At 33.6% G+C, this 26,958-nt stretch overlaps 1 protein-coding gene across 2 annotated transcripts in view; it reads right to left on the minus strand.

Annotated features, from left to right (window-relative positions):
* MDGA2 (MAM domain containing glycosylphosphatidylinositol anchor 2) overlaps nucleotides 1-26,958 on the minus strand; it is a gene marked incomplete at both ends in the record, with an annotated part of 768,432 nt that overhangs the window by 446,211 nt on the left and 295,263 nt on the right. The gene's annotated exons all lie outside the window — the stretch shown is intronic.

Consider the following 26,958-nt stretch of genomic DNA (forward strand, 5'->3'; position numbering starts at 1 on the left):
AGTATTAATAGTGTACTGGAGAAAACAAAAGGGAAGGGTGATTTTGGAAGACTGTGTATTCAAATTTCAACATCCACAAGTCTAATATGCTTGTGGTTCAAAGCAGAGGTTGGGAACTGTAACTGGTAATAAAATTTTGGAATCACAAACATACTGTAAAAATTAGACATGGAAATTTATTAGGTCATTGGCAAGGCACAAAGAAGAGTAAAGTACTCTAAATGCTATTATTAGTGGTGCCATCATGGGCAGAATTGATATTATATTGAAGAGTTTCTGAGAATAAGACCTCTTGTGTGGTATTTTATAGGGAGATATTTAATGATGCCGAAATAAGAGAACAAGCATATTTTACAGCATCAACTAGTAGAAAAGTAAGCACATCAGAATTGAGAAAAGTTGAGAGAAAAGAAGCAAAAGTCAGGATTTAGTTCAGAAAAGAGTGAAGTGGATTGAGTCATAATTCTATAACAAGGGAATAAAGTTAATATCGCCATGGTATTCTAAATTTCTATTAAAGTTTAATTTTACAATAGAATGAGTAACACACAAAGCAGTGGCTTTAGTCAGGAAAGTGGGTAAGGGTATTAGGAAAGAAAGGAACAGTCTCTGCATGGCCTTGCCTTCAGTCTCTGCTTCAGTTTTTGTCTCTGTCTTTTATTTGGACAGGGATAATTCTGAGTTAAAATTTTTGAGATGGGTGGGTGACACCATCCATCAGCTGTAGGCTGTGCCTATCTACTGGAGGTGGTCTGTATAGGTCTATCTCCCCTCTATTTGGTATTTTGGCTAAAGTCATCTCTGGATCCATCCTATCTACAGAAACCAAACTCTGAAACTAGTGCTGATGACAAAAAGTGACAAGAGCCTTGGTTTGGTTATCTCCTGTGAGGTTCTACCAGCACCTAACTAATACAGAGGCAGATACTCACAGCCAACCATCAACCTGAGCACAGATATTCCAATGGAAGAGCTAAAGGAAGGACTGGAGGGGTTTAAGAGAATTTCAACCCCACAGAAAGAACAATATAAACTAACCAGACCAACCAGGGCTTCTAGGGATTGATTCACCAATGACTATACATGAAAGGATCCATGGCTCCAGCAACATATGTATCAAAGTATGTCCTTATCTGGTATCAGTGGGAAGCCCCATCCTATATTGGTTTGAGACCCCAGCATAGGGTGATGCTAGAGAGGTGAGACAGGAGTGGGTAAGTGGGTAGAGAAATATCCTCATAGAAGCAAAGGGGGGGGGAATGATTTGGGTGGTTTGTAGAGGGAAACCCAGAAAGAGAGATAACATTTAAAATGTAAATGAATAAAATTATTAATAATAAAAAAGGAAAAACAGGAATAAAGAACTTGTATTGTTTTTCAGAAACTGAAAACAACCCAGATGTCCCTCAACCAAAGAATGGATACAAAAAATGTGGTTCACCAATCATTGACAACAAGATGGCAAGAGGAAAGCAAAAGAACTTATGCCAGGGAAACCAAGACAACCTGGCAACACTAGAACCCAGCTCTCCAAACACAACAAACAGTGGAATGCCAAACACTCCAGAAAAAGAAGACTCAGATACAAAAACCTACCTCAAGATGATGATAGAGATCCTTAAACAAGAACGGGAGGAAAAGCATAAAGAATTAGAAGCTTTTAAAGAAGAAACAAGAGAAACACTAAAGAATTTTTAAAAAAATAGAAGAAAACAGAACCAAAGAGATGAAGGAATGGAAAAAAGAATTGAAAACGGAAATGAACACAAAAAAGAAAACACTAAAAGAGACAACCCTAGAGGTAGAAATCCTAAAAAAGAAATCAGGAGTTACAGATGCAAGCATTTCCAACAGACTACAAGAGATGGAAGAAAGAATCTCGGGGGCCTAAGACAACATTGAAAACATAGACAAAACAGCCAGAGAAGATGAAAAAAACCAAAAAACTCCAAAGGCAAAATGTCCAGGAGATCCAGGACACAATGAGAAGACAAAACCTAAGGATAATAGAAATAGAAGAGGGCGAAGAATATCAAATAAGAAGTACAGTAAATATCTTCAACAAAATCATGGAAGAAAACTTCCCTAACGTTAAGAATGAGATGACCACGAGCAATGAGGGGAACCACTTCATAGTAAAAACAAGAAAATTCCTAATCAAGAAAACCAAAAGAAGAAAGACACACAGGCACAATTCAACCTACAAAGGCAATGATAGCAGAAAAGAGCAACTACTATTCCTTGATATCTATTAACAAAAATGGACTCGACTCCCCAATTAAATGACATAGGCTATCAGACTGGATACATAAACAAAATCAAGCATTTTGCTGCATACAGGAACCTCATCTCAGTAACAAAGACAGACACTATCTCAGAGTAAAAGGTTGAGACAAAACCTTCCAAGCAAATGGCCCCAAGAAGCAAGCTGGAGTGTCCATTCTAATATTGAATGAAGTATATTTTCAACCAAAAGATATCAAAAAAGATAAGGAAGGACACTTTTTACTCATTAATGGGGAAATCTGTCAGGAGGAACTCTCAATTCTTAACATATATGCTCCAAACACAAAAGCACCCATATTCATAAAAGAAACCCTACTAAAGCTCAAAAAATACATTTTACTTCACACAATAATAATGGGAGACTTTAATACCCTACTCACACCAATAGACACATTATGGAAACATAAAATAAACAATGACACAGTAAAACTATCAGAGACTATGAACTAACTGAAATTAATAGATATCTACAGAACATCTAATCCTAAAACAAAAGAATACACATTCTTCTCAGCACCTCATGGCACCTTCTCAAAAATTGACACATAATTGGACACAGAAAGAGGCTCAACCGATATAAGAAGATTGAAATACTCCCATGCATCCTTTCAGAATACCATGTTCTAAGGCTGGTCTTTAATAATAACAAAGACAACAAAAAGCCCATATATACATAGAAACTAAACAATGGTCTATTAAACAATAGCAGAGTCAAAGAAGAAATAAACTAAGAAATTAAGAATTTTCTAGAATTCAATGAAAATGAAAACACACATACCCAAACCTATGGGATGCAATGAAAGCAGTATTGAGAGGAAAACTCATAGTTCTGAGTGCTTCCAAAAAAAAAAAAATGGAGAGAGCATACACTAGGAACCTGACAGCACTAAAGAACAAAAGGAAGCAGATACACCCAAGAGGAGTAGACAGCAAGAAATAATCAAACTTAGGGCAGAAACAGACCAAATAGAAACAAAAAGAACCATTCAAAGAATCAACAAAACCAAACCTCTTTCTTTGAGAAAATTAACAAGATTGATAAACCCTTACCCAGACTAACTAGAGGGCAAAGAGAGAGTATCCAAATTAACAAAATCAGAAAGGAAAGTGGATACATAACAACTGAAACTGAAGAAATTCAAGGAATCATCAGATTCTACTACAAAAGCCTATACTCAACAAAGCTGGAAAATCTGGAGGAAATGGATGAATTCCTAGACAGATACAAGATAGCAAAGTTAAACTAGGACCAGGTAAACCATCTAAATAATCCCACAACACCTAAAGAAATAGAAGCAGTCATCAAAAGCCTCCCAACCAAAAAAAGGCCAGGTCCAGATGGGTGCAGTGCAGAGTTTTATCAGACATTTATTGACATAATACAAATACTCTCCAAACTATTCCAAAAGATAGAATCAGATGGAACACTACCTAACTCATTTTTTGAGGCTACAATAACCCACATTCTTAAACCACACAAAGACCCTACAAGAAAAGAGTACTTCAGACTAGTCTCACTTATGAACACTGATGCAAAAATCGTCAACAAATTCCTTGCAAACCGAATCCAAGAACACATCAAATTGATCATTCACCATGATCAAGTAGGCTTCATACCTGGGATGCAGGGATGGTTAAATGTAAGGAAATCCATCAATGTAATCCACCATATAAACAAACAAAAAGAAAAAACCACATGGTCATCTCACTAAATGCTGAGGAAGCATTTGACAAAATTCACCCCTTCATGTTAAAAGTCTTGGAAAGAACAGGAATCTAAAGCCCATACCTAAACATAACAAAAGCAATATACAGCAAACCAACAGCCAACATCAAACTTAATGGTGGGAAACTTGAAGCAATCCTACTAAAATCAGGGACTCGACAAAGCTGCCCATTCTCCCCCTACCTATTCCAAACAGTATTGGACATCCTATCAGGAGCAATTAGGCAGCAAAAGGAAATAAAAGGAATACAAATTAGAAAGAAGTAAAAACATCACTATTTGCAGATGGCAGGATAGTGTACTTAAGCGACGACACAAATTCCACCAGAGAACTCCTATAGCTGATAAACAAGTTCAGCAAAGTGGCTCGATATAAAATTAATATAAACAAGTCAGTAGCCTTCCTATATTCAAAGGACAAACAGGTGGAGAAAGAAATTAAGGAATAGATACCCTTCACAATAGTCACAAAAACTATGAAACACCTTTGTGTGATTCTAACTAAGCAAGTGAAGGACCTGTGTGACAAGAACTTCAAACCTCTAAAGAAGGAAATCAAGGAAGATCTCAGAAAATGGAAAGATCTTCCATGCTCATGGATTGGAAGGATCAATATTTTAAAACTGGCCATAATGCAATCTACAGATTCAATGCAATCCCCATCAAAATTCCAACCCTGTTCTTTATTGAGTTGAAAAGAGCAATGCACAATTTCATCTGGAATAACAAAAGACCTAGAATAGTGAAATCAATCCTCAACAACAAGAAAGCATCTGCAGGAATCACTATTCCTGACCTCAAGATATATTATAAGGCAATTGTGCTGAAAACTGAATGGTACTGGTACATAAATTGGCGATTGGATCAATGGAATAGAATAGGAGATCCAGAAATGAGCTTTCATGTATATGGTCACCTAATTTTTGAATAAGGAGCTGTAAACATTCAAAGGAAAAAGGACAGCCTACTCAACAAATGGTGTTGGTCCAACTGGCACTCAGCATGCAGAAGAATGAAAATGGACTCTTTCTTATCTCATTGTACCAACCTCAAGAGTAAGTGGATCAAAGATCTCCACATTAAGCCAGGTACACAGAAACTATTAGATGAGAAAGTAGGGAAAACCTTAGAACTCATAGGCACAGGAGAAAATTTCCTGAACAGAACCGCAATGGCTAGAACTCTAAGGTCAAAGATTGACAAATGGGTCTTAATGAGATTGCAAAGTTTCTGTAAAGCTAAACACACTGTCAAGAAATCAAATGGCAGTCAACAGAGTGGGAAAAGATCTTTACCAACCCCACATCTGATAGATTCCTAATGTCCAAGGTATACAAAGAACTCAAACAGCTAGACACCAGAGACGTAAAAAGCCCTATTAAAAATGGGGTACAGACTTAAACAAAAAGTTCTCAACTGAGGAATAATGAATGGCTGAGAAACATCTAAGGAAGTGCTCAACATCCTTATCCAACAGGGAAATTCAAATTAAAGCAACCCTGGGATTCCACCTCACACCAGTCAGATTGGCCAAGTTCCAAAACTCTGATGACAGCAGATGCTGGGGAGGTTGTAGAGAAAGAGGAACACTTCTCCACTGCTGGTGGGATTGTAAACTGATACAACCACTCTGGAAATCAGTCTGGTAGTTCCTCATAAAAATGGACATAGTACTACCTGAAGACCCAGTTATTCCACTTCTGGGCATTTACCCCAGAGATGCTCCAACATACAACAAAGATACCTGCACCACAATGTTCATTGCAGCTCTATAATAGCCAGAAGCTAGAAAGAACCCAGATGTCCTTTAGTAGATGAATGGAAACAAAAATTTTGGTACATTTACACAATGGAGTACTACTCAGTTATCAGAAAACATGACTTTATGAAATTCTTAAGAAAATGGATGCATCTAGAGAATATAATCCTGAGTGAGATAACCCAGTCACAAAAGAACAGTCATAATATGCAGTCACTAATAATGGGATACTATCCCCAGATAGCTCTGAAACCCCCAGAAACAAGTCACAGACTGTGTGAAGTTCAAGAAAGAAAGAAAGAAAGAAAGAAAGAAAGAAAGAAAGAAAAAACAAAAGGAATATATTGTAATTAAAATAGAACTGTTTCACATCCTCCTTTCCTCCCTACACCCCCTCCTAGTTTCTCTCCTATCCACTCAACTTAATAGCCTCCTTTCCTATATTATTGTTACATATATACATATGTGTATGTATATGTATGCACAAATACTTAATTACAACCTCAAAAATGTATTCAGATACTTTTATGCAAAAAAGCTTAAAATTTATACATTTATATTTGTTTTTTCAAATAAAGTTTTTCAATTTAAAAAAAAATGTTGTTCACTTTCCTAATGGAATGCTGTTCAGCTATTAGATAAAATGGAGTTACAAAATTCCTAGGCAAATGTATGGAACTAGAGAACATCATCCTGAGTGAGGTAATTCAGTCACAAAACAACACGCATGGTATGCAGTCACTGATAATTGGATACTAGCCCCAGAATAGCCAAGAAACAACTCAGAGATCTTATGAAGCTCAAAAAGAAATGAGGCCAAAATGGGGATGCCTCAGTCCTTCTTAGAAAAAAAAAAGAAAAAGAAATAAATTGTGTATTCTTCATATATTATTATGTAACAAATTTTGTGAGCTATAATATTTTATAAAATAACTTAAAACAAGAACATATTATTTTGAGCTAGGTAACTGACACCCAAAAGGAATGAATTCTATGTACTCTCTGACAAGTGGGTATTAGCCAAAAAGTACTAAATATACATGATACAACTCACTGGCAGTATGAAGCTTAACAAGGGAGGACCAAGTATGGATACATTAATTCCACTTAGTAGGGGGAATAATAATGGAAGGCAGAGAGAGGGAGAAACCAGACACAAGATAGCAGTAGGAAGGGTAAATGAGGACAGGGTCAGGTATGGGGAAGACTGGAGCAGACAGGAGAGAACCCAGAAGGCCAAGAGAATGAAAAGAAATATGCTGCAGTGGGGGGGTGGGGTAGGGAAACCTCTAGAAAGTCCCAGAAACCTGGAGTATAAGAGGATTCCAAGACTCATTGGGGATGACCTTAGCCAAAATGCCCAACAGCAGAGATATGGAACCTGAAAATAATTACCTCCAGTAGAAACACAACCTCCCTCTGCCCCTGTTGAGGTTTGAGGGCACCCACCTATCTTTAACATCTCTGACCCAGCATTCTTTTTTATTTTCAATCTAGGGTTGGGGATATGACTTAGTTAATAAAATACTTGCCTTATAAACAAAAGTTTGGTCATTAACAAGCCTATATTTAAAAGAAAGAGTAAAAAAGGATCAAAAGAAAAGAGAAGGCCAGATATAGTTGCACATAGTTGTATTGTAATCCTCAAGCTGGAGAGACAGAAACCGGTAGATGCTGGGATGATACTTGAGCCTGACATCTGGTACCCACAAACATGCACATTTATATGTCCCTACATGCAAACACATGTGCACATGTAGAAACACACATCACCTGTTATTTAAAGCCTCAATCAGAAGTATTGAGCAATGAAAGTGAATAAAAATAGTGTCATGTTTTTATTTGTATTTCCCTGAGATGCAAGATCACCATTAATCTTTCCAACGTTCTTCTTTTTTTTTGTCACTTTCATTCTTGTTTTATTTGAGTTACGGCTTCTCTACGTAGCCCCAGCAATAGTATAAACTTCTTAAAATGTAGAATTTTAAGATCATTAATCCATGTAGCATTCTGTTAAAGAGAGACACTGATGATATAAAAGGTAAGAAAAGAAAGAAAACTAAATTATATCTCCTTGGCTTTCCATCTCTGAAGTAGCAAGAATAGGAGGTGGCTTTGTTTTCTGTCAAAATTCAGAGTCAGGGTTGAGTGACCCCTCTTACATGATGACACACTCTGGAAAAAGCCACACCTTTCCCATGCCATCTTAGCACACATCATAATAGCAACTTCTCACAGTAAAAATGTTCTTTTATCATTCCTTTTTTGCCTTCGTATACTTTGAAACTTTGTGGAGTATGGAAGTTATACTAATTACCTTGCATGAGTCATATGCCTGGAATTCACCAACACAGTCTTCTTTTATTATTAACTATATCATTGTTCTAGAAACCCATGGTGACATCTAAAAATTTGTTGACAAGGTTTTACTAAAGGTTAACCATTTTTTTTGGCAAAGATTTTACCTTTATTATATTACAAAACATTGTAAAATGTAATGAGAGACCTAGCTAGAAAACTCAAATTATTAAGCTGTATTTACACAAATAATATATCTAGCATATCTCAATATTTCTTTTCCAAGATAATTTTTATTAATTTATTGTCATCTCACACACAAATTTCAATTTTAGAAGTTTGTTCCTAGACTTGCAATGTCCACATAACTTTAGACTCTAATTATAGATATTCAAAAAGTGTTTAAAAACAGCATGTTTCAAGTTCTATGACTTTTTTGTCTAATTTGGAAAATTGGGAAACACAGATGCAAATGAAATAAGCATGTCTATACCAGGCTTTCTGAGAGTTCCTTCCTTTACCATATAATTAGGCAATGGTACTTTCTATCTTAATTCCATGACAAATCACCATGTATCCTTAATATTTGATACCATTTGTTCTCAAATTTGACTTTAGTTTTTAGTCTGTTACAAAGATTTTTGAATAAAGAGTATAAAAATACATTTTCAACGCTCTCTCATAACTAATTACTTTTATGAAAGCAAGCATTTTTCAGTATGCTACAAGAAAAGGTTACATATAGGACTTACAAGCAGGAGCTTGTGGGAGGTGGTGGTGGGGATCTCTTACCTGAGAACCAAAATCAGGCAGCCCCAGTGAAAGTTTCTATAACCAATTGGATCAAAATAACTTTCGGGTTTGAAGAGAGTCCAGATCTCAACATAATAGAGAGTTGCCTTAATCATTAAAGAGATTTCACCATCTCAACATAAAATAAATTACTAATGATATTATGTTTGGTTGATTTATTATGTCATAATACCCCTGTTAACCTAAGCACCAAAAAACTGGCACATTGACATGTTCAACACTGACGTTCTTGTCATTCTGCTTGTATTTTGCTTGTTGGATTTTATACATATCAATTCACAAATGCCAAACTTGCCTTTGCTTAGCTATCCTTGTTTAAGGGTTATTTTATTTATAGAAAACAAAACAGCATATATTTAATATTGTTTTCATTGTTACCTCTGAATATTTGTTTGGAATCAGACTCTAATTCTTTTCTGATCACATTCTGAAACTATTTTTGTTAATTCTGTTAGAAAGTCAACATTTTTTTAAGTAATTGCAGACTTTCTGTTCCTTGGTATATGATGAGTCATAATCCTGTTTATCACTGGTTACTCCAGGGTATTAATTCATTTCTAGGTTCCATATAAAATCATGGTTTGCACAATTTCATTCTACTTGTCTAACAGGGGTAATGATGAGTGAACGTAATTAAGAATATTATTTGTGTATAATACATCTCCATAATACAGAACATATATAAGAATTTGAAAATTACAAGAAAATAGATTAAATTATAATTAGAAACAATGATATTGAGGGATTATTTGAATTATACTATGTTGCATATTTAAAGATCTCTTCTATAAATTAAATTCTAAATATTAATGAATTATCAAAATAAATTTGTCACTTATGGTATTGTGTTTATCAATAATCATACAGAAGACAATGTTAATAATTAATTTTACAAATAAATTCTCATCTGGAATCACACTGAAAGAATATATCTTTGAAGCAGGGATTGATTTATAACCCTACTGTTTTAATAATTTTTAATTTTAATAACTTTCATATTTGTTATGGTTTGAATAGACTTGGCCCAGGGTGTGGCAAAATTAGAAGATGTGGCCCTGTTGGAGTAGGTGTGTCACTGTGGGCATGGGCTTTAAGACCCTGATCCTAGCTGCCTGAAAATCAGTATTCTGCTAGCAGACTTTTGATGAAGAATTAGAACTCTAAGCTCTCTCTGTACCATGATTGCCTTGATGTTACCATGTCCCTGCTTTGAGGATAACAGACTGATTTTCTATGCCAGTCCCGATTAAACGTTGTCTTTTATAAGACTTGCATTGATCATGGTGCCTGTTCACAGCAGTAAAACCTTAACTAAGACAGCATTAATAGATATTTTAAGTGAATGGATATAGAAAGCATAATTTTATTCCATCTACAGCAACAAACTGCTGTATGTTTGCAAAGAAAAGAGCTCTTCTGTGAAAATAAATTGCTTTCATGGGACTAAGTATTTGTTTTTGTTTTTCAATGGCTGGCACCAAATTGACAGAAACTATAAATATTTTTCACTTCATTTATAATTTTATTCTTACTTAGCAAACGATAAATTTAAGAGCAAAGATTCTCTGACTTTAAAATTGCTACTTTCCTTCGTGAATTCAGAGAAAGAATTTGTTAGATGTGATAGAAGCTCTATAAAAAAATGATCCTCCTGGACTCTTAAGACAGCCTGCAATGAATGATGTGCACATCTATTATCTGAACTACATTACTGACCTAGAAAATAAGATAATCATCCTTTTAATTACTATAAATGGTTAACTGAGATAGAAGAGATACAGTTAATAGATCATTTCAAAAAATAAGGAAAAACATTCAAAACACTTGAAGATAAAAATGAATAATATACTTAGTAAGGTCTGTGATGTCTTCAGCTACTCATGATAGACCTTGAAGATATATGTACATTACAGATAGAAAAGTTAGATACCTATGTATTCAACTCAATGAAATATAATAAAAACATTATAGAAGAATAATATTTTCCAGTTTCTCACAATTTTGATGTCTTTCAATTTGAAGATAAGTAGGTATTATTTCATATAATGTTTATGAAATGTGTAGCACAACATCAACATAGATTATTTTAAACATGAATATTGCATATTATTACATTTAATACTACTTCTATCATAAGGATATTGTTAGAAAATTATAGTATTTATAAATTTTATTTGTATATTAATAAGAATTTTTGGGAAAGTTTAAGTAATTCCTATGGTTTAAAATTTTTATATAGGTATCTTTGTTGTGCTAGTGGTATTGGGTATGTTAAATATGCTCCGAGAAATAGTTATTGATATAGCAATATTCACACAGATATCATTGGTTGAACTATGACCTCAAGATTCACTGAGTGAAACCCTAATCATCAGCACCTCAGTAAAAATGTATACTTGGTGAATAAAAGAAGATTAAGATAGAATTATTCTCTTAGCATGAGTCATAATTTGATCTGTCACATTTATAAAGAAATAAATAGAAAAATCTAAGCAAAACAAGGGCAAATGAAGATTTGAAATTTAAATATACTTCAACAGAGACAAATCTCAGACCAGATGTGCTCATAGTTTAATTCTGCCAAAATTAAATGAATATTGAAATCAGTCCTCTTAAACTCTTCTAAGAAAAAGAACACTAAAGAAGGGTTCTAAACAAGTAGAAATACCATGGAGCTATCAGATCATGTCCAGAATCTGGGCAAGGTCCCTAGTTGATGATGGAGCCACCCACTCATCATTAAATATTTAAACTAGAATTGCTCTTGACTAAAGGAAAAATGGAGCAAAGTGTGGAGCAGAGAGTGAAAGAGAGGTCACCCAGAGACAGCCCAACCCATATACATAAACCAAACCCAGACACTATTACTGATGCCAAGAAGAGCTTGCTGAGAGGACCCAGATATAGCTGTCTCCTGAGAAGCTCTGCCAGAGTCTGACAAAATAGAGGCTGATGCTCTCAACCAACTATTGGACTGAGTACTGGGACCCCAGTCGAGAAGCTACAGAAGGGCCTGAAGGAGATGAAAGGGTTTGCAACCCCATAAAAAAACAATAGTAACCAGCCAGACACCACCCAAATAGTTACCAGGGACTAAACCACCATTCAATGAGTACACATGGAGAGAACCATGGCTCCAGATGCATATATAGCAGAGAATGGCCTTGTTGGTCATGAGTTGGAGGAGAGGCCTTTGGTCATGTAAGGCTTGATGCTGCAGTGTAGGGAAATGCCAGGGCAGGAAGAGGGAGTGGGTGGGTGGGGAGCACCCTCATAGAAGCAGGGGGAGGGGGTATGGGAGAGGAGGGTTTCTCAAGGGGAAACCAGAAAAGGAGATATCATTTGAAATGTAAATAAATAAAATACCTAATTTTAAAATGAAGTAGGAAAACTGCAAAGCTCATTGTGTCAGCTCAGCATCATCTGCTGTCATAACCAACATTTATAGAGAAAGAGAAATCTATAAGCCTTTGTCCTGATTATCAAAGATACCCAAATCTCAGCTACACACTAGAAAACTAAACTGCATAGCAAATCAAAAGCTGGACTCATTCTATAGTTAAAGCCATATGCAAGGCAGTCTGGTATATGGTATGAATTATGAGAGAAATAAAACTTAATATACCTTTATAAATATATTTGACAAGGACCAATAGCTTTTTATTATTATAAAATTTCTACAAATGATGCAAAATGTGAATTTCCTTCAACATAACAAAGGAAAGTTACAAGAAGCCCACACATATTTTATAACTGTTGGCAAAACCAAAAAGTACTTAATTTAGGCACAATGCATAAATGTTCATTCACCTCACCTTAGTTCATCCTCAAACTCAAAGCACTAGCAAAAATTTTAAAAGAATGGTAAAGGGAAGGTCAAAATTATACAGATAGAAGGAAATGTGGGAGTACTTAGTGTATGAATCATGATTAACTTATAGAACATTAAAGAGAACTTTACCATTAGAAAGTATGAATTTAATATCACTTGGAAGATAAAAGACAGATTATCAATTAACATTGCTTTGAACCAGTGACTTATTTGAAGATAATAATAGCCAGAAGCTGGAAAGAACCCAGATGTCCTTCAGTAGATGAATGGATACAAAAATTGTGGTATATTTACACAATGGAGTACTACTCAGCTATCAGAAACAATGACTTAACCAAATTCTTAAGAAAATGGATGCATCTACAGAATGTCATCCTGAGTGAGATAACCCACTCACAAAAGAACGGACATAATATGCAGTCACTGATAATTGGATATTAACCCCAGAAAGCTCTGAACACCCCAGAAACAACTCATAGACTATATGAAGTTCAAGAAAAACAAAGGCCAAAATAAAAAGTAAATCATTAAGTTTAATTTTTACATACCAAGCAAACTTTGACTATTTCCCAGTTACATCTTGTTTTACATGTATTTTATGCTCATTTTAACTAGTAAGATTTCAATGCATACTATTAAACCTTAAAAAAAATCAAATGCTGACAAAAATGTATTCATATACTTTTGTGCAAAAATGCTTTTAAAATCTGTACATTTATCTCTGTTTTTTTTAAATAAGGTTTTTTAATTAAAAAGAAAACAATTCCTGATAAAACTGTAATGAATAAAATATTTCTTAATACAGTTTAACAAGGAATAAAAATCCTGAAAACTGTAAGACATTAATAAATGAAACCAAAGAAGATACAAATAAGTGGAAAGTTATTGAATATTCTGTGATCAAAAATATCATTATTAAACTGCCCATGCCTACAAAAGAAATATGCATATTGCATGCATGTCATTCACAAATCCAGTGACAGTTTCCATTAAAAAAAAAACATTCTAAAATAATTAACAAGGGATGGATAGATGGCTCAGTAGTTAAGAACACTGAATATTCTTCTAGAGGTTCTGAGTTCAATTCCCAGCATCCACGTAGTGGCTCACCTTTTCTGTAGGCACCTATACTATACTCATATACATATAACAAATTAATCTTAAAATATTAATAGGCTACCCTAAAAGATAGCAAGTAGTTAAGATAAACTGAAAAATGTCTAGGTTTTACATTTATTAATTTTAAATTGCCTCACAAGAAAGCATAGCACCATAACAAAAATCAGAAATATAGACCCCTGTAGTAGAATAGAAAGTATGGAAACATATCCAAGCACTTATAGCCAATGTACTTTTAATAAAGTCACCTAAATATATAATCTTGGCCTTCAGTAAATGTTACTGGAATCATTATCTACTTTCCAAGAAACACACACACATATACACATTATATTATATATACATATATGTATATATTAAACATTATATACACATATATGTATGGCATATATCTGGTAGTGCATATCTATGTATACAGATGTTACATATCGAAATACCTAAGAATTCAGTGTAATAACAAAGAACTGGCAAATTCTTTACTTTGATAAGAAGAAAAATATTATTGTCAGTATGTTCTAAAACAGTTATTTAACATCTTTATTCTAGAGAAACCAATTAATATTACATGAGAAATATTCTCATGTTGTTAAGTGTGGTCAGGACAAGAGTTAAAAAACACCGGTGAAAAACATTGACATACAGTTGGTGTGGATTTAAATTGATACAGTGATGATAGAGAACTATAAACACTTTCTTTAAAATAGTTTTGTAATATTATCCAGGCTTCTCTTATAGATTATAAACATAAGAAATGGAATCAATATCTTATAGAAAAATTTAGATCCAAATTTTGGCTACAGCACTACTCTAAACAGCATAGATGTAGAAGCATTTTTGTGTCAATGAAATGATGAAATCATTTTCTGAGACAGATGGGACCAACTCCTGAAATATAATGAGATTCTACTATTATTGTAATCAAGAATGAATGGAAAAGATATACAAAATGATATTCAAAGTTGAATAAATAAAGCACAGAAAGAAAAAAGTGCAGGTACCTATGAACAGAGTAAAATGGTGGCTACCAGGGGTTGTATGGAATAAATAACTCTCAGTCACAAGTAAAAAGATGTAACTACAAAAGATGGTAGTATATCTAGGAATCAAAAAGAATTATAATAATAGGTTTGCATAGCATAATGGAAATTTGATAAAAGTTAATTTAAGCAATGTTTACTCAAAAAATAATCACACGTATTTCTCTAATAATTTGCATACTACGATTGATGTCAAAGCATCATATTATATACTTAAATGTATAGCTATTGAAAGAAAGTAAGTAATTAGGGCCTGCAAAATTTTTCCAAGGCTTAAATATACAAAGTGCTACCACATAAATATGAATTAAGTGGTTAATCCAGTGGAATCCAAGAAGAAAAATGCAGATTTACTCTGTGAGCACCTTTATCCTGGAGTCAATGATATGGAAAGGATGTGATTGTGTATTAACACAACCCTAGAAAATCTAATCCACTATTCACAAAGTAATAAAAAGCTATATGATTCTATCAGCACACTGTCATTACTCTCCTTAAATACATGGGTAAGATATTATCTTTCTTTCCAAGTGCTGTTCTGTTGAGTGATAATTCGATTTCTTTCACCTTGCTTGGTGCTCTTAATTCTAAGGAATACAACACACCTGAAAGAAAATATTTACTGGTAAACACGGTTTCTTCATTTACAAAACCTAGGGCATGTGGTTTTCATATAACATCAGAATTCTTTAAATATTCTTCAGATAAAGGCATCAGTTCACACCGAGTAGGTAAACTGCTGTGAGGTTTAATTCAAATAGGTAATATGATTGTTAAAAGAATCCTAGAAACTGTACCCCAGAGGTTAAAGTGGATAGGAATATTCTGATGATAGAATAAAACAAAGCAAACAAACAAAAATAAAGAGAAAAAATCCTCTATGCAAGAAGATCTCTATGACTAGGTGAGTTGTCTTCCTGTCCAACCATCCTGCCTACTTTAAGATTTTTTTTTAAATCTTGGAGAGATGGTCTTTGAATAAAAAACTTGTTGTGCAAGAATAAGGACAAGAATTTGAATATCTTGAGCCAATGCAAATGCCATCTGGCATATATCTACTGCCAGTACCCATGAGACAGAGAGATTCCTGGTGCTGGATGGTAACTATACTGGTGGGAGTTGGTGAGTTTCATTAGGGATCAGGTCTTGACAATGACAGTGGAGAGACCTGGAGGAAGATACCAAAGATGAACATTATAAAGCATAAATTACTTCAACACTGAATCTCAAAAGAGAAAATTGGCATCTCCAAGAATTTTGAAATACTTTCTATTTTTTTTTCTGTTCTAAAAGGAAAATTTCCTTCTCTGTATGTATTACACTTTAATGAATGAATAAACTTTAAAATAATAAAATAAGAAAATTTTGAAGTTGTTCCCCTTTCAATGACTTGTTTTATATAGTGTTCATTAGTAAATAAAAAAAAATATCTGCTACACTATCTTGTACCCAATTTGAAAAATTGAGGTTATGAATTGTCAATTATGACATTTTATTTATTTATTTTTGTAACAATTACATTTATTTTTTCTTCTTATCTTATAGAGATTTTCAATTTTTTGCAAATTTTTCTAAATTATTACTTGAAAATTATGTTTAAAACTGCATGAACCAAAATTAATAAATTGTTAGGTATGTCCACATTCTCACAAAATGATTTTCCCCCTGCTTTAAGATATCTTATAGGGTTGAAGTTTATTTACTGTTATTGTATATAAAATAAACTTTTCTTACTCATTTTAACAGTAGATATTTCTTATTTTATTTTATATATCTTAAACTATTGAAAATAAGTACACTAAATACAGTAGTGTTGATATATTAAATGTTTTCAGGAAACATTTTAGATTTCTTGAAACAAATTTATAAAATTTTATAAAATTTATACAACAAATCTAAAAAGTGATTTTTAAATCAAGAATTATGTGTTAATTTTTATTTTAATTGAATATTTTTATTGTATTACACATTAATAAAGTTCCACAAATATATGTATCTTTCTTTAAATTTATTATTTTATAAAGAGTAGGTGAGAGAGAAATAAGAGATTATTTCTGGAGAGCTGTATATATATTAATACTTTGGCAATTCTACCATACTCTTTATTTACTTTGCAATTCTTAGGTGTAGTCATTAACATGGATGCTCAACTATTTTTGAAAAATCAGAGATAAGCTTATGAGAATTCCATGTCAAAAAAATAAAAGAATATCTGTACCAAATCACATGTACTAAATTTTAAGTAGAGTCTTGACACCTCTAAGTGTTTGACTTGAACCCTTTATTTGAAATAATAAGTCTAGTATATTTTTTTTATTTTATGAATTCCACTTTTACAATATGTATGAGTCATCCTCAAAGGCTAGATACTTAGGTAATTCTTCAATACTGAAATACTAATTTGCTAATCATGAATTATATTGCTTGTTAGAATGCAGTTCTAGTGAATGACAACCAAATGAGGTCCTTTTGCTAAAGGAAATTCAGATAATTAACATGATTGACGCTAATCTGTTCCCACAAAGTTTTACTGTGGGAATTGGACCTCTAGAAGAATGTCACACTGCTATTTAAAGTTGGGTCTTAAAGTTCATTTTTTATATAAACAATGTGATAAAAGTTGCCTAGCAGAGCAAGATGGAATTACTCAGGTTTTTAAAGTAAAGTATGGTTTTATGCCTACATCTAAAATGAAATCAGTTTTGATGTTTTCATGACATGATGTACAAAAATTACAAGAAATGAATAAGTTAATATAATGAAAACCTGTATGTATATAAAATAAAATTCCTCTATGGGGGAAATTTATAGTTTGTTTTCTACACTATTGAATAGGATCAGATTTCAATAATTGCTCAAGTACATTGTAGAAAGAAATCAAAACTTGGGTCCTTTGCTCTTTCTCCTTTCACCATCTGGATTAGAAAAGACATGTGCCTTTTGCTCATCAAATGCTTGACTTTATCCTTTCTTTAAGATTCCAGATGGGAACAGTGGTTTGCAGTGTGCACAGCTGCAAAGGTGAAGACATCTCTTGTCCATAAGAAAGAATGTTTCTCTTCATTGGGTGGAAGACAGATGTTTAATAACAATTCCATAGATAGAAACATTATGGCATGAGAATTTGGCAGCACAATGATTAAAATTTTAATAGTACCTCAGTGACTAAGGCCCCCATTGGATGGTAGAACCCCAAAGATTTAGAAAGCTCATAAACATTGTGCAACATTTTTAGAAACTGATAACAAACCATGCTATATTTTTTTTCTTGTTTTCAGTCAAGTATAACCAGAGTAAAGCAGTGACTTCTAAACACTAAATGATGGCTGTTCCTTTTCGAGGAGAAGACAGCCAAATTTAAAGAAAAAACACAGAAGGTTGGGACCTTTATAACCAGTACTAAGGGTCTCTCTTTTACATAACACATTGCCTCACTGGACCAATGAAAGAATGCCACCTCTCTCTGTTTACAAATATTTATAGTCACAGTATGCCACCAGAGCTTAATTTTATGCCATGCTAAGGAAAATTATTCTTTTAATCTTTCCTCATAAATCAATACTAGTAACTCTTTCATCATTTTTTTTTTTTTTTTTTTTTTTTTGCGGCTTTTCTCGGAAGCTCTTTTAATTTATCTAAATCTTTTTTAGAGCTGAGGTGTCAAGAATTCAGTAATAAAGGCATTCTCAGTAATCACACATGAAGGGAAAAATATAATTCGGGGTAGAATCGAGATCTAAGTCACTGTAATAATTCAGACTTCTGCCAGGGCAGGTTTTCCTATAACGACTCTTCTTGCCACAGCTGGGGATCAGCAGAGATTCTTTAACGAAACCATTAGAAGGTGGGCAGCTTCCCTAGTTTCTTAATCTGGTTTGTTTTATTGGGAATCTATTCTTCGGGTAATGCTCTCCTTCATTAAAAAAATCAGAGAATGTAACCTTCTAAATTAATATGATTTTAGTAATATGGATATAATTTCATTGGTCTCAATTTCATTATAAAGTTAAAATTCAGTATAGTTTTCATTATTTTTTCGAATATATTAAAACAACAGAGATATGTGTGCAAATTTTAAAGCATTTTTGCATAAAACTATACGAATATATTTTTTGTCAGTACTTGATTTTCTAAAAGGTTTGATAGTGTGAATTAAAATCTTACTAGTTACAATGAGCATAAAGTACATGTAAAACAAAATATAGCATGGAAATAATTAAAGTTTTCTTGGACTATTTCCAGTTTTTCATTATTTTGATGCTTTTTGCTTTAAGGAACAGATAATATTTTGGAAGTAATATTTAAAATTCTGGAGATGTAGCTAAGCAAAAAAAATGGAGGTCATCACTTGTGGAGTTGGGCCTTTGATCCTCAGCAGAAAGGGAAAGTTAGAAAATACTCTTAAGCTCCTCAGTCTCTCCATCAAACCTCATACAGCAGCAGGTCTGAGGGTATCAGGATTGAATGACATTATAGTTCATCCATATTTGTTACCATTCATTTTTTTTGCTTGATTTTGGTCCACTATAACTTTTTTCCTTATAACTGAAAGAAGTAGTTTTTTAGTAAAAAAAAAAAAAAATGAATAGAGACTCAATATACATTGTTACAGGTATTATAGATTGTGTATGTGTAGTTTGTACTACACTGCAATCAATAAAAATGCACCAGCTGTTTAAGAATTCAGATGGGATTTTTTAATCTATTTCTGTTCACATTTTTAGAGAAAAATCAAATATAATGAAGCTGTCTAGTTTTGTGCTGCAAGTAACCAGTTTTTTTTTTTTTTTTTTTTTTTTTTTTTTTTTTTTTTTTTTAAAAAAAAAAACAACAGTGGAGAAAAATGTAAAAGTTAAAGAACAAAGTTATCTAAGAATGTTGGCCGATTGTGTCTCTTAGGCCCACTAACTCCCACCAGCATTGTCTAACCTAACAAGAAAGTCAACAAAAACTTGTTAATATAGGAGGGTAATGCTTCTGAGTTCTCAATTCTAGATAAGGAAACATGAGTGCATGTGTGTGTATGTGTGTGTGTGTGTGTGTGTGTGTGTGTGTGAGAGAGAGAGAGAGAGAGAGAGAGAGAGAGAGAGAGAGAGAGAGAGAGAGAGAGAGAGAGAGAGAGAGAGAGAATTTGTAAACCAACTTAAAAACAAAAGCCATGAATAAAAGCAATGGATGGATACATGTGAGATGTTGAAAAGAAGAAAGGACAAGAGGAAATAATAAAATTTCAAAATGAGAATAGCAATAAAAAGACACTTAATGGCATGCTGAGTTTACCCATAGATCAGTGCCTTGCTCAGCTTCTATCATACAAACATTTTCTTGCAGTAGATGGGAATTAACATAGAGACTACAACTCTGTAATGTACAGAAAGTGAGAACCGTTAGAATACTCAGTTCTTAATGAGTGTCTTCATCAAATGCCTCTTCTCAAGGTTCATAGATCTAAGTAGAAGAGAACAGAGGTATTGCTAGAGCCAGACGTAATGGGAGTACACAAAACCATTAATATCCAGAAACAAGAGGACTGGTGCACATAGGAACACACAGAACTGTGGAAGCACACACAGAATGTTGGAGGTTCAAGCCAGGTCCCAGCACTGGGATAGGGAAGTGGAAACAAATCCCACCCAATGAAAGAAATATTAACAATTGATACCTGCTATCAAAGTAAATTTATTTATTTTCTAATGAATTGCTACTTGGAATACAAATATGCTGCAAAGTAGGCCCCATGCCCAGGAGCATTCAGCCCACCCAAAATGATGTCAATGGTGTTTTTGCTGATCATTTGTTTCATTTTATGTAGGTTAGGCATTTACTGTCTTCTCTGTCTTTTGAATGTTTGCATTTTCATTTTTGAGCTTTGCATTAATTTGCATGTTTCCTGTTTTGTCCTGAAATCTGGGTATGTATGTATGTATGTATGCATATATGTAGGCATTCATACTAAAAACATAAAGATGTATCTGTAGGGAAGGAAGGTAAATCAGAAGGACATAGGGGAGAAAAAATATAATAAAAATATATTGCATTAAAAAATTCAAAACAGGAAAAATGTAAGTGTGTGATACTGGTAAAAGAATTCACATTTATATCATGTTGTGTAAATATCTAATATATGATGTGACTCAATACATGTTATTTCTTCATATCAATTAAAATGTATTTGTAAAATATAGCCCGCTAACTAATATACAGTTCTTTAAAATAATACTTATACTTAGAAAGCATTTTTACTTAGGTATAATATTTTTGAATTTGCATGATCATGTAAATCTTTCCTGTAGGTGTGTACTTCTAAACAGATCTGTTTTTATCTCTACCATATTGAAGAAAACAAATAAGTTTATGTCACCAAAATGTACACCGATTACTGTAATAAACTTGTCATGATATTCTGGAAATAACTATATTTAATTCCTCATTTCAAAGGAATACTCTGTGTTTGGTAACCCAATGATATTTCTTAACTGTGAACAGCACCACCCAAAATAAATTTATGGAAAGACCATTCATTTTGGAGACATTTATTGCAAAGATATTTCAGCAAATACAATATTTTTCTCTTCCAGCGTGTAAACCCTAAATGAGTAAAACTAAACTAGCTCAACAATTGCAAACACATGCTTCCTCATCTGGAAATCCCCTTTGAAACGTATCTTTCTCTGATTTTTGTTAATTCTCTCATTTGACCGTGGTCCTTAATGGCACCTTTTCAAATTCTATTAGTGGGCACTCTTATTACCCATTAAAATAAAAATAAAGATAATGATAGTTTTGAAATATAAATTTTTTTTCCTCCTACAAATAAATAATAACCTGTTTGCTTTGTTCTTTCAAGAAAGGAAGATGGCTATCGCCTGCATTGATCTGAAACCAAATTGAACAGCACTAAGGACCTGCCCAACACCAACTGTAATGAAATGTCTTCACAAAATTTAACATTTTTACCATCTGGGTTTGAAGGTGACACAGAAATCATATAGCTGATCATCACACACCATAAGAAAAGGTTACTCCCCCAGAAACAACTTGCACTCCCCCAGAAACAACTCACAGACTGTGTGAAGTCCAAGAAATAAAGAAAACAAAAAAATATACATATATTTACAGAACAAGAAGACTTTGACTATTTCCATGTTGTGTTTTGTTTTGCATGTACTTTACGCTCATGGAAACTATTAGGTTTACAATGCATACTGTCAAGCCCTTGAAAAAAATCAAGTACTGACTAAAAAAAATATATTCACATGGTTTTATGTAAAAATTATTTTAATGTCTGAAAAAACAGTACTGACAAAAATGTATAATTTTAAGCAAAAAATGTTTAAAATCTGTACATTTATCTTTGTTTTGTAAAATAAAGTCGTTTAAAAAAAAAAGAAAAGGTTACTCCTTTTGAATAGTAAAGATAATCTTATATGGTTAAAAAATTGAAAGATTAAAAAAAAAAACTAATGTAAGAATGCAAAATCAGGCTTGCATATCGAATCATGACAGAATGCTGATGCCCATCTTACATCACTTACTAGTTCAGATCAACAATTTCAACCTCACTTATTTCATCTTGTGTTCACATCTAATGACATCATTTACACTGAATCATAAATACATGCTATGTTTATTCAGATCTTTAAAATCCTTTATGAAAACTTTAAATGTCAAACTAGAGTTTTGACATTTAGAGTTTGTTATAATACAAAGTACCTGAAAATTTAGCTTTGTGGCTTACTTGCCTAAAAAATTATAACTTCAAAAGCTAGAGTTGTGGGTTGTGTGTGTGTGTGTGTGTGTGTGTGTGTGTGTATCTGAGGTATGTACACTGGAAAATAGGTGCTTGTAAAGTCCACTGGGTCTACTAAATTTGAATAATATGTAGTGATGTACTAACTGGGTGCTAAGAATTAAATTCATGTAGTCTGCAATAACAGTATGTGCTCTTCACCACTGAACCACTGTATACATGCTTAACTATGTAATGTGAATTTTTTTTGTTTTGCCCTCAAAAATTTTTTATTGGAAATTCTCTGCATTTACATTTCAGATGTTATCCCTTTCCCACAATCCCATCTCCCTCCCCCTCCCATTGCCTCCATGAAGGTGCTCCTATTCCCAACCACCCACTCCCACCTCAGTACCTTGGCATTCCACTACCCTGGGAAAAGGAGCCTTCACTGAACCAAAGGCCTCTCCTCTCACTAATGTCAGAAAATGCTGTCTTCTGCTGCATATATACCTCAGGCCATAGGTCTTTCTGTTTGAAACCATTGGTTGGCATTTTAGTCCATGGGAGCTGTGGTGGGTTTGGATAGTTGATAATTTTGTTCTTCTCATGAGGTTGCAGACCCTTGTATTGACTCATTTTCCAGATTAAATGCATAGTATACACTAAATGTTTTAATACAAACAATCTAAAATATATAGAAACATCTTCCTTTCCAATTTGTATCTCATTGGTCTTTGGTTGTCTAATTGCTCTAACTAGAAGTTTGATTACTATATTGACTAGTATAAGGACAGAGTAGGAAACCTTGTGTTGTACCAGATTTTAGTGAGATTGCTTCCAGTTTATCTCCATTTAATTTGATGCTGGCTGTTGGTTTCCATTCTATATATTGTTTGTTATTATGCTTAGGTATGCGCAATAAACTCCTGATCTCTCAGAGACTTTTAACATAAAGAAGAGTTGTATTTTGTCAAAGCCATTTTTTCAGCATCTAATGATATGATAAAATGACTTTTTTGACTTTGTTTATATAGTGTATTATGTTGATAAATTTTCACTTATTGCACTAGCCCTGCATCTCTGGGCTCTTTATTATTGGATTTTTGTGCTGCAGGTAATATGATAGTATACATAAGCAGTCATCAAATCCCACCAAAAGACACCTACACCTGATAAACAATGTCAGCAAAGTGGCAGGATATAAATTTAACTCAAAAAATTAATAGTCTTCCTTTATATAAATAATAAACAGGCTGAGACAGAAATTAGGGGAACAACACTCTTTATAATAGGTATAAATAGTATTTACTATCTTAGTGTAACTCTCTGAAAAAAAAGGAATTGAAGAAAACATAAGAAGGTGGAAAGATGTCCCATGCTCATGGATTGGTAGGATTAACATAGTGAAAATGTCCATTTTATCAAAAGCAATTGGCAAAGTCAATGTAATCCCAATCAAAATTTTAATGCAATTATTGACAGAGATGAAAAAAGAAATTTTCAACTTTATATGAAAAGACAAACTGAAAAGCTACTGACATCTTCTATTGGACAAATAAGAAACCTGACAATTGCAAAAATATCTTTTCTAACCTTATATCCTATAGAGTGCTAACATACAAAATACATAAAGAACTCAATAAGTTAACATCCAAAACAAAACAAGCAAACAAACAAACAAACAAAAAATTGTGGTATTTTTTACCCAATTAAAAATGGGGTACAGAGCTAAACAAAGAATTCACAACAGAAGAATTTCAAATTGATAAGCACTTAAAGAAATGATCAAATTCCTTAGTCATCAGAGAAATGAAAATCAAAACAACCCTGAAAGTCCACCTCACACCTGAAGACCACACATTGGCATATACCCCAAATATAAACCATCACATACCACAAGATTACATGCTCTATCATGTTTATAGAAGCCTTATTTGTAATAGTTAGAACATGCAAACAACTCGATTGTCCCTCAGCCAAAGAATAGATACAGAAAAAAAAAAAAAAAAAAAAAAAAAAAAAACGTGGTTTATTTACACAATGGAATACTATTCAGCTATTAAAAACATGGACATCATGAATTTTGCAGGCCAATAGATGGAACTAGAATATATCATTTTGAGTGAACTATCTCAGAAGAGGAAATGCATGGCATGTATTCACTGATTAGTGGATATTAGCCAAAATTTATAGAGTACCTAGGATACAACCCACGGACTATAAGAAGTATAACAAGCAGAAAGGCCCAAGGGAGGATTCTTCAATTCAGCTTGGAGGGGGACAGGAAATAATCAAGGGAGGCAGAGGGATGGAGGGACCTGGATGAGAGAGGGAAGAGTGTAGAGGGAGGCAAAAAGATGAACAGGATCACCTTTTTGTATGGGGGACAGGATCAAAGCCAAGAGGCCAAGAGAAGGAATGGGGACAAGCAGCATGGGGCTTGGGAGCTGGGGGTCCCTCCAGAAAGTACCAGAGACCCAGGAGGTAAGAAACAATAAGGACTCAGTGGACTTAGCCACAATGCCCAACACTGGAAAGAGGAAACTGGAAGAGTCTATCTCCAGGGAATAGACAAAGCCTCAAGCAGAAGGACAGGGTTACTGAACCACAGTCAAAATTTCTGACCCAGGACTGTTCCTGTCTAAAAGGACTGTAGGGACAAAACTTGAGAAGAGACTGAAGAAAAGGTAGTTCAATGACTCAGCAAACTTGGCATCCATCTCATGGTTGAACACCAAGGCCTGATACTATTACTAATGCTATTATATGCTTATAAAGAGAACTGGCATGGTTGTCCTCTAAGAGGCTCTTCTAATAACTGACTGAGACAGGAGCAAATACTTAAACCCAACCATTGAACTGAAGTCAGGGACCCCTTTGGTTGAATTAAGGAAGATTTGAAGAAGCTGAAGAGGAGAGTGACACCATAAGAAGACCAGCAGTCTCAACTAACCCAGACCCCAAGGAGCCCCCAGAGACTGATTCACAATAGCAGAGTCATGGACCACCTGGTCCGATGCTCCTAATACAAATATAGCAGAAGTCTGCATTTTCTGGCCTCAGTGGGAAAAGATGCATTTAATCCTGAAGAAACTTGAGGCTCCAGGGAAGGGGAGGCATAGTAGGGGATGGAACATTCTCTCAGAGGCAAATCTAAGGAGGACTGAGATGAGGAATGGTGGGATTGTAGAACAACAGGGAGGGCAACACCTGAAATATAAATAAAATAATACAAAATATGTGAAAATATCAATATATAATAACTTCATTTAGAATTCCAAAGATTTGTCATAAACTTTATGATTTTATTACTGAAAATATAGAATTTAGATTGGTAAGTGTATCATTTTATAGTGTAATGAATATACTGATTTAAAATATAGTTTCATATATATCATGAAGTACCTCTAACAAAATTCTCTTAATTAACTGTGAGGATAGCTAATTCCCCTGATTTTTTTTTTTATTTCCAACACAAATTTTCAAAGGTGTTTTAATTTTATGTCCTTTCATTAGTTTGCTTTCTATTAGTATTTTAAACAAAATGATCACCAGCAACATGGAAAGGGAAGAGTCTTTGTAACATTTTACTTAACAGTACATCATTAAAGAAGTCAGGACAAGAATTCAATTCAGGAATATGAGTGTGGAACCTAAAGCAGAAGCCATTGGGAAACGATGGTTACTCATTTGTTCCCTATGGCTTGCTCACTCTGCTTTTATATATGACTTGAGATCACCTACCAAGCAGTTGTACTGATTACAACTAGAACTCTACTTGTTAATAGTTAAGAAAAAAAATAGCCCATAGACTTGCTCATTGTTCAATCTGATGGAGACTTTTTCTCAATTGTGTTTTCATCTTCCAAGAAGTCTCTCACATATGTCAGGTTGACAAAACACAAAACAAAGCAAACAAACACCAAAACCAAAGAAACAAAAAAATGCCCAGTAAACATGTAAGTGTAACCAATGCTAGCCTAGAAAACATGAACACTCACAGGAAACAAGATACTGATATATATGTTTTTCAATTTCTATCAAAATGTTTGTAATAGATTTTGAGATGAAAAACACAGGACTAAATGCTAAATAACACTAATATCACAACTGATTTGCCTTTTGAAGATATGATAATGATTTACTTGTCCTCTACTAGCACTGGATGAGAAAGATCACAATACTCCCTCTCCCCCCAAAAAGGTCATAGTGACATATGAAAATCAATGTTCATTACAATTGTATTTGAAGATTACTTGATTAGAATAATGATATAATATTTTCTATTAAAGAATGCCTTCTTTCTATTTAGTTTAGAAATCACACACTTTTTTTTCTCACTTAGTTTTCAAAGTA

This window comes from Micromys minutus, assembly GCF_963924665.1.
Source record: "Micromys minutus genome assembly, chromosome: 1".
NCBI classification, from domain to species: domain Eukaryota; kingdom Metazoa; phylum Chordata; class Mammalia; order Rodentia; family Muridae; genus Micromys; species Micromys minutus.